We start from the raw sequence: 6,202 nt of genomic DNA, 5'->3' as shown, positions 1-6,202 counted from the left end.
GGCCATTCCCCGTCCCAACGCACCCGTTACCCAGTCTCAGCAATTTCACGCAGAGCCTTGAAAAATGAGTCTAGAGACCTTGAATTGGGTTTAAGTCAATGATGGAATGATGCCAAGGAGGATAGCGTGTTATCAGGAACCCCGTATCCAGCACGGAACCGGGTCACAGGGAGAATAGATTCTATTCTTAAGGGTAACAGAAATGCTGTTTCTGAAAGATGTCGCACGAACTCAGACAGCGGCTTCACACGTTCTCCTGATCCGTTTCTCCCCACCACACCTGGACAGCCCTTTAGGAAGCCAGGACACGGGACCCTATAACAGCACACGTACCACCGATTATTTTTTTTTTATTTTTTTTTTTTAAATCTGCCCTGAATTCAGTCCAGCTAAAAAGCAGAAGTAGCAACAAATGCATTTTTATACTGGAACAGAAGAGGGAGGGCAATTTGTTGTGGAGGAAGTTAAAAGAAACTTCTGTGCAATGAAGTTTCTAATCTTTTGTTTGTTCTGCACTGCAGAATTTTCTGCTAATTGAGGCAAGCCTAACCAAGAGCCGAGATCTCCAGCCTGTCAGTCTGGTACAGATCTGGATCTTCCTGCAGCACAGACATACCTACAGCTTTCATCACTCAACCTGACCTGCAGATGATGTAGCAAAAATTACTGTGCAGGCTATGATAATACAACTTCGGCCTCTGACACATACCTTTTTATAGCCCTTCCAATTTCCATTTGCCATTCAAAGTAGCGCCACAACATCTCCTCCAGGTCACCTAGCTACTCCTGTACCAACCACCCTCGCCCACGAGTCCCTCCCACCGCTTCGTCGCTGCTCTTGAGACGCCCTGCGCGAACAAGAAGAGCTCTCCCCAGTGAATCCACAGTTTTACAGCATCATCCTTTACATTTTTCTTTGAAGTCACCCTCTTCCCCAAAGCATCAAGAACATGCAAACCAGAGAGGTTCAATACGTGGCGAGTGTTATGTACCCAACTGCTCATATCCAACTGTTACCTTGTCTTTCAGTGCCTCTATCCTCACGACTTGCTTTGATTGTCCCTGCCTCAGAAATTTAACAGTCTCTATACAATAAGTATATGCATAGTTGTACATATAGTTACATTAACAAATATGCTAGGACACACAAAGGGAGCACTTTTGAGCCTGCAAAGATGCTAGTTTGAGAAACATCCTGAAGGTAGAGAAGGCAATAGCCACCAAAGAACACAGTGATGAGACTCCCTACAGATGCAACTGCAGCTTTTGCATCTTCATTTGCAACCTCGTTAAATATCCTGACAAAAAGCAGCAAACTCAAACGTCAGCGGCCACAGAGGCTTCAGAAGATGCAAGACTTGCCTGTTTTAAAGCTAAATATAGGTAAGCTATAGCAACAAGAGACCTTTACAGTGATCATTGTTCTTCCAACATTATTCTTCAATATCAGAGAAAGTGTCCAGCGACGTTAAGAAAGGCCCTCCTTAGCTGTGACAGACACAGCACATCCCAGCCAGCTATTCTGAAAATGCTCACTAACGAGGAAAGAAAGAGAGCAAAGTCCTTAAAAAACAGAAAGTAGAGCCACATGAAAGTAAATAGTGCAGAGGCTGGTAGAGCTCAGCAACCCTGATTGTCTCCTGATCAAGGAGACATCGATTCTACTAACGTATCCCAAGGTCGAGCTACAAACCCAGACCTTCCTTGGGACACTTCCAAATCAATGGATTAAGTTTTAATTTGCTTGATATAAACAGGGAGGTGATACACTACTCACTAAAAAAGCCAACTGATCCACATGAGAAGTAACACTGCTTGTTTGCAAAGCCCCTTGACCATTTAGATCGAGTCATTTGATACAGACATTCATAATTTCAAGGACAACATGCGTTTCTCTTTCTCATATTGGAGAGTCTACTCTCTAGAGCACCGGTACCTCTCAAGGTGACGACTCTATTGTCACCCAGGCTAGGGCGGAAATTACTTTAATCCGCTGTGAAGTTAAGGGGCATTTGTTATTAAGACACAGCAATAAGCTATTTTGAATCAATTACGGTTTCCACTGCAAAAGGTATTTATATGGTTTCCACTGTGAAATGCATTTCCATGGTCTCCATAGGGATGAGAGACCAGGAACCTTAAGACTTTAACGAAGGTAACAAACAAACTTCACCACTGTATTTTTGAGTGCCTGCCAAAGACGTTGGTCTCATCGAGCCAAAAAATACTCGACTACTCCACACTGTTGCATCAGACCAATGCACGTTGTACATTGTACTCAGCAGGCTGAGTACTAACAGTAAAGCACCCCGAATTTTCAAGCCGTTAGTTCAGGTGGGGACTGATAGCCAGGTTTTATCAATTTGCAGAGGCTAAAGCATCCAAATCTACATTTGGTTGTAAGCCTGTGTCATGTAGGTCCCTATGAATTGCCAACAATATTATCGTTTTGGCTTAGACCCATCCAAAACATGTGTATGAAACTGCAGAGGTTCACGAGCAAGACTTGGATCCCATCAGTTTTCTTGGGCATTTGCTTAAGCAACACCTGGCAGGAATTAAGGCAGTATTTCTTTATGGAAACCAGTACGCTTTGTGCAGAGTACGCTATACGATCCCAGACATTTAACGATGCGAGCAGTAAAATAAAATACAAGTGACTAGCAGAGTAAGGTGATGGCACACTTTTTATGTTGCATTCCTTCCATTTCAGGTTATAGGTAGTTATATCATGGGAGAGAAGAAGAGAGGAAAAAATAAATTAAAGGAGAGGGAAATGTGATCCTGCACTAACCATGTAGAAGCCCATGTCTTATAAAACCACGAGCCATAAGCTAACTGAGCTTTAGGGGATAACCCTTTCAAATTTCAACACTGAAATAGATGTTATGGGTTTCGTATAGTCACAGCACAGACATTTCACACTTGTGTTCCCGCTGCTAGGAGTGACATTCAGTGCCACCGTATGACAGACAAATAGATAAATGAGTCTTCATGTAAATAAAAGTTAGAATAATCAGGTAGGAACCCAGTGACTGGTCACAAGCATGGGTGTGCTACCAGCAGTACGGGGCTGAGGGGAAGACCAGATTTGTACCTGCTGCACAACTCAACCTGTCCTCCACCTTCCAGTTAGAAAGTCTCGATGTACTTTCCTTTATCCACGAGCCACGACTAGGGCTTGCAGAACATCTTCATAGATTTGACTCGCACCAAATCCTGCACCTCCCACTCCCTCTTGTGAGTCAACAGCAAACCCAAGACCTCCCAAGGCCAACCTCCAGTCTCTGCAGCCACTGGGAAAGCTCTCTTTCTGCCACAAGCAAGATTGACACTAGTTTCAAGAGTCTCTGTCCATTAGTTGATGTTATAGTAGTCTTTTTCACACGTCTTTTCATGGGTTCACTAACAGGAGAATTAGTTTCTATTTCTGCTGTAGGGCACTCGGAACAATTCTATTGCTGTTTGGATTTCCAAGCTCAGGGAAAAAAATTACCTCTCTATTGGTAGCTGCTTATAATTCAGTTCAACCCCAAACTGGAGCAGCAGTTTAATGAGACTGAAGCATAGCTGATAACCAGGATATTAGATTATTTCCTCTTCTGGTCATGCTTAAGAGCCACTTAGCATCTTCAGATCGGAGCTGTGCTCTGAGAGTGTCTGTTCCAGAGACAGCACAATCTTCAAGTCTCCAAGCTTCACACAAATTCCTCATTCCCAGCCAAATCCACCTGCCTTCAAACCCTCAGCACCACAGGAAAACATCAGAGATCATACGTAGAAAAAAGTCAAGTCTTGCTCTTGAAAAAAGTCATGCTCTCCTATTAACCATACTTCCTATGACAAGTCTAGCACAGGAGAACTGGTGCCCAGACGACCATAGGGAAATAGCAGCGAGAAAAATAAAGCAGCGAGTCCCCATTTCTGCAACCACCACCCCACCACAGAGAGCTTCTGACCAGCAGAGCCTGCAGATTTCTTGCTGTGCCCGTCAGATGTGATGGGCCAGGCAGACCTCTCTGCTCCAAAAAAACCCCTCCCTCCCCTCAGAGGAGCTGGAGGTAAAGAGCTTTACGGGCTACAACAGAGTTGCTCACTTCTGCGATGAAAAAGCATTGCAAACTGACAATAACACTAGGCACTAGGATTTCAGTGCGAGTCAGGGATACAGGGTACAAAAGTACTCAAATATATACTAATCAAAGCTTTAAAGCAATTGGCACAGGAACAGATGACACACTCATACACTCAAAAAACCCAAGGTCCAACTAGATCCTTGCCACACAAAGTAAATACCTCTGGGCAAAAATGCCGAGCAGACTTGATGTCCCGACACAATGACAGTCTGCACACCCTCCTCGGTACACCCTCCAGCAGGCTGTGGCTGGCCACGCTTGACCCCCTGCCACAGGCACGGCTCCTTCCCCTCGGCGCCCGCCAGCCCGTGGGACGCAGAAAGGACCCAGCGTTACCCTCCCACGTGCCCATCCCTGACCCGCTCCGCTGGGGAAAGCGGGTGCCTTCAGTGCCTTCCCAAACCCAGAGCCGGGGTTCCCTCTCCAGCGGACAGGCTGCACAGTGCCAGCTCTACCTGCAGCTTTCCCAGCCATCAACACGAAGATGACACTGTCTCTCCATTTCACAATGGCTGAGGTGCTCTTAAATTTTACTTTTTTTACTCCTCCAAGTTTTGCAGACTGAAGCAGAAGGCTAACGAGCTCGCATTTGGAATCAGAACGTTTTGTTAGACAGAGCAACACCTCTGTCGACTGCCGTAGACCCTCATTAGTTGGCATACGCACTGCGGTTGCAGGGCTGGCAACACCCGAGGGCGACCCAAGTGCCCACGTGGGTGTCAAGCTCCACAGCTAAACAAACCCCTGCTTACATGACACATCCGCCTGTGGACTTTGGAAATAAGGACCAGTTTCCAGGAAAGCCATCTGCTGACTTCCTACCAGTTTTTTTTTTTTAGGAACACACTCTTCCCAGAAATCTAGTGATAACCTCCAAAACCTCAAACAGGGAGCTTTAATTCCTTTTTCAAAGCCCACACAACAACTTACTGTTATTATGTATACACAGAATAAGAGCCTTTTCTGTTGTGTTAGCCAACTGGAGATCAGATACCAGAGCAGATTTGTCTAAGGTCAGTGCAAAAGGATTGAGTAAAGATTTTTGGTTTTCCCATTACAAGAGAATTTGTCTAAATTCAGCTTCCATAATTGGCCTAAAGTCAGGCTGCTTTGGCTTGTAGATTTATGAAAAGAGGGAAATATCCTTCCCTTTAGCACTACCCTTTAGGTTTTACTCAGCTTCACAGAACCTGATTGCCATACCTAAGTTTTTAGGACACAATTCTTAACCTGTAATAACATTAGCAAGATAAGAGGTGTCTTTTCAGAACACGCATCAGCAAACCCTCACCACCCTCCACTCCACAGAAGCACTACGGCCGCTTCACGTGTCAGGAAGCCAGAGGCATGGAACCAGGAGCATGAAACCCCCGAGTTTAGACCTTCAATTTTCATGGGGCAAAGCCAAGACGATTCTGACAGGTACACATAAAACTCTCTCAATATTATAAACACATGTATAAACCAGATTATATGAGCAAGTAAAAAGGACCCGATTGATGTAAACCTGGGGTTTAAGGATGCAGGCAATAAGGGGGCAAAAGACAATCTTTCTTTTCCTGGGCAAGTCATACCTTGATGCTGTTGCATACAAGGACAGGTAATACCAGGAAATACATAACACACGCTCCCAAGATGAGGCTACACGTCTCTTTGCTACGTACGGGCATTGGAAGGGTTTTGGAGAGAGAAACACCCAGCACACACACGGGATGAATCCACATTTTCGGCCGTATTCCCGAACCTCCATTTTAAAGTTACACATTCCCCAAGAAACTACGCGCAGGGCTCCAGACCCATCCCGCACCCTCAGAAACGACAGCATCAGCGGCAAAGGCGGCTCGGCCCATCCACCCGGCCGGCGTGGCGGCTGGCAGGACCCAAAGCTCGACCTGGCCGGGCGGGGAGAGGGACAGAGGGACACGGGGACAGGCCGTACCTTGCTGGGCATCTTGGCCAGGCCCATCCTCGCCACCTGCGGTCCAGGCGGTCGGTGCGGGGAGGGCCTCGGGATCCTTCCAGCCTCCCCCGACGCCAGGTAGGTCTGCAAGTTTCTTATTTATTTA

Source organism: Charadrius vociferus, unplaced genomic scaffold (genome assembly GCF_000708025.1).
Source record: "Charadrius vociferus isolate BGI_N301 unplaced genomic scaffold, ASM70802v2 scaffold484, whole genome shotgun sequence".
NCBI classification, from domain to species: domain Eukaryota; kingdom Metazoa; phylum Chordata; class Aves; order Charadriiformes; family Charadriidae; genus Charadrius; species Charadrius vociferus.
Note: the sequence above shows the minus strand (reverse complement) of the source record.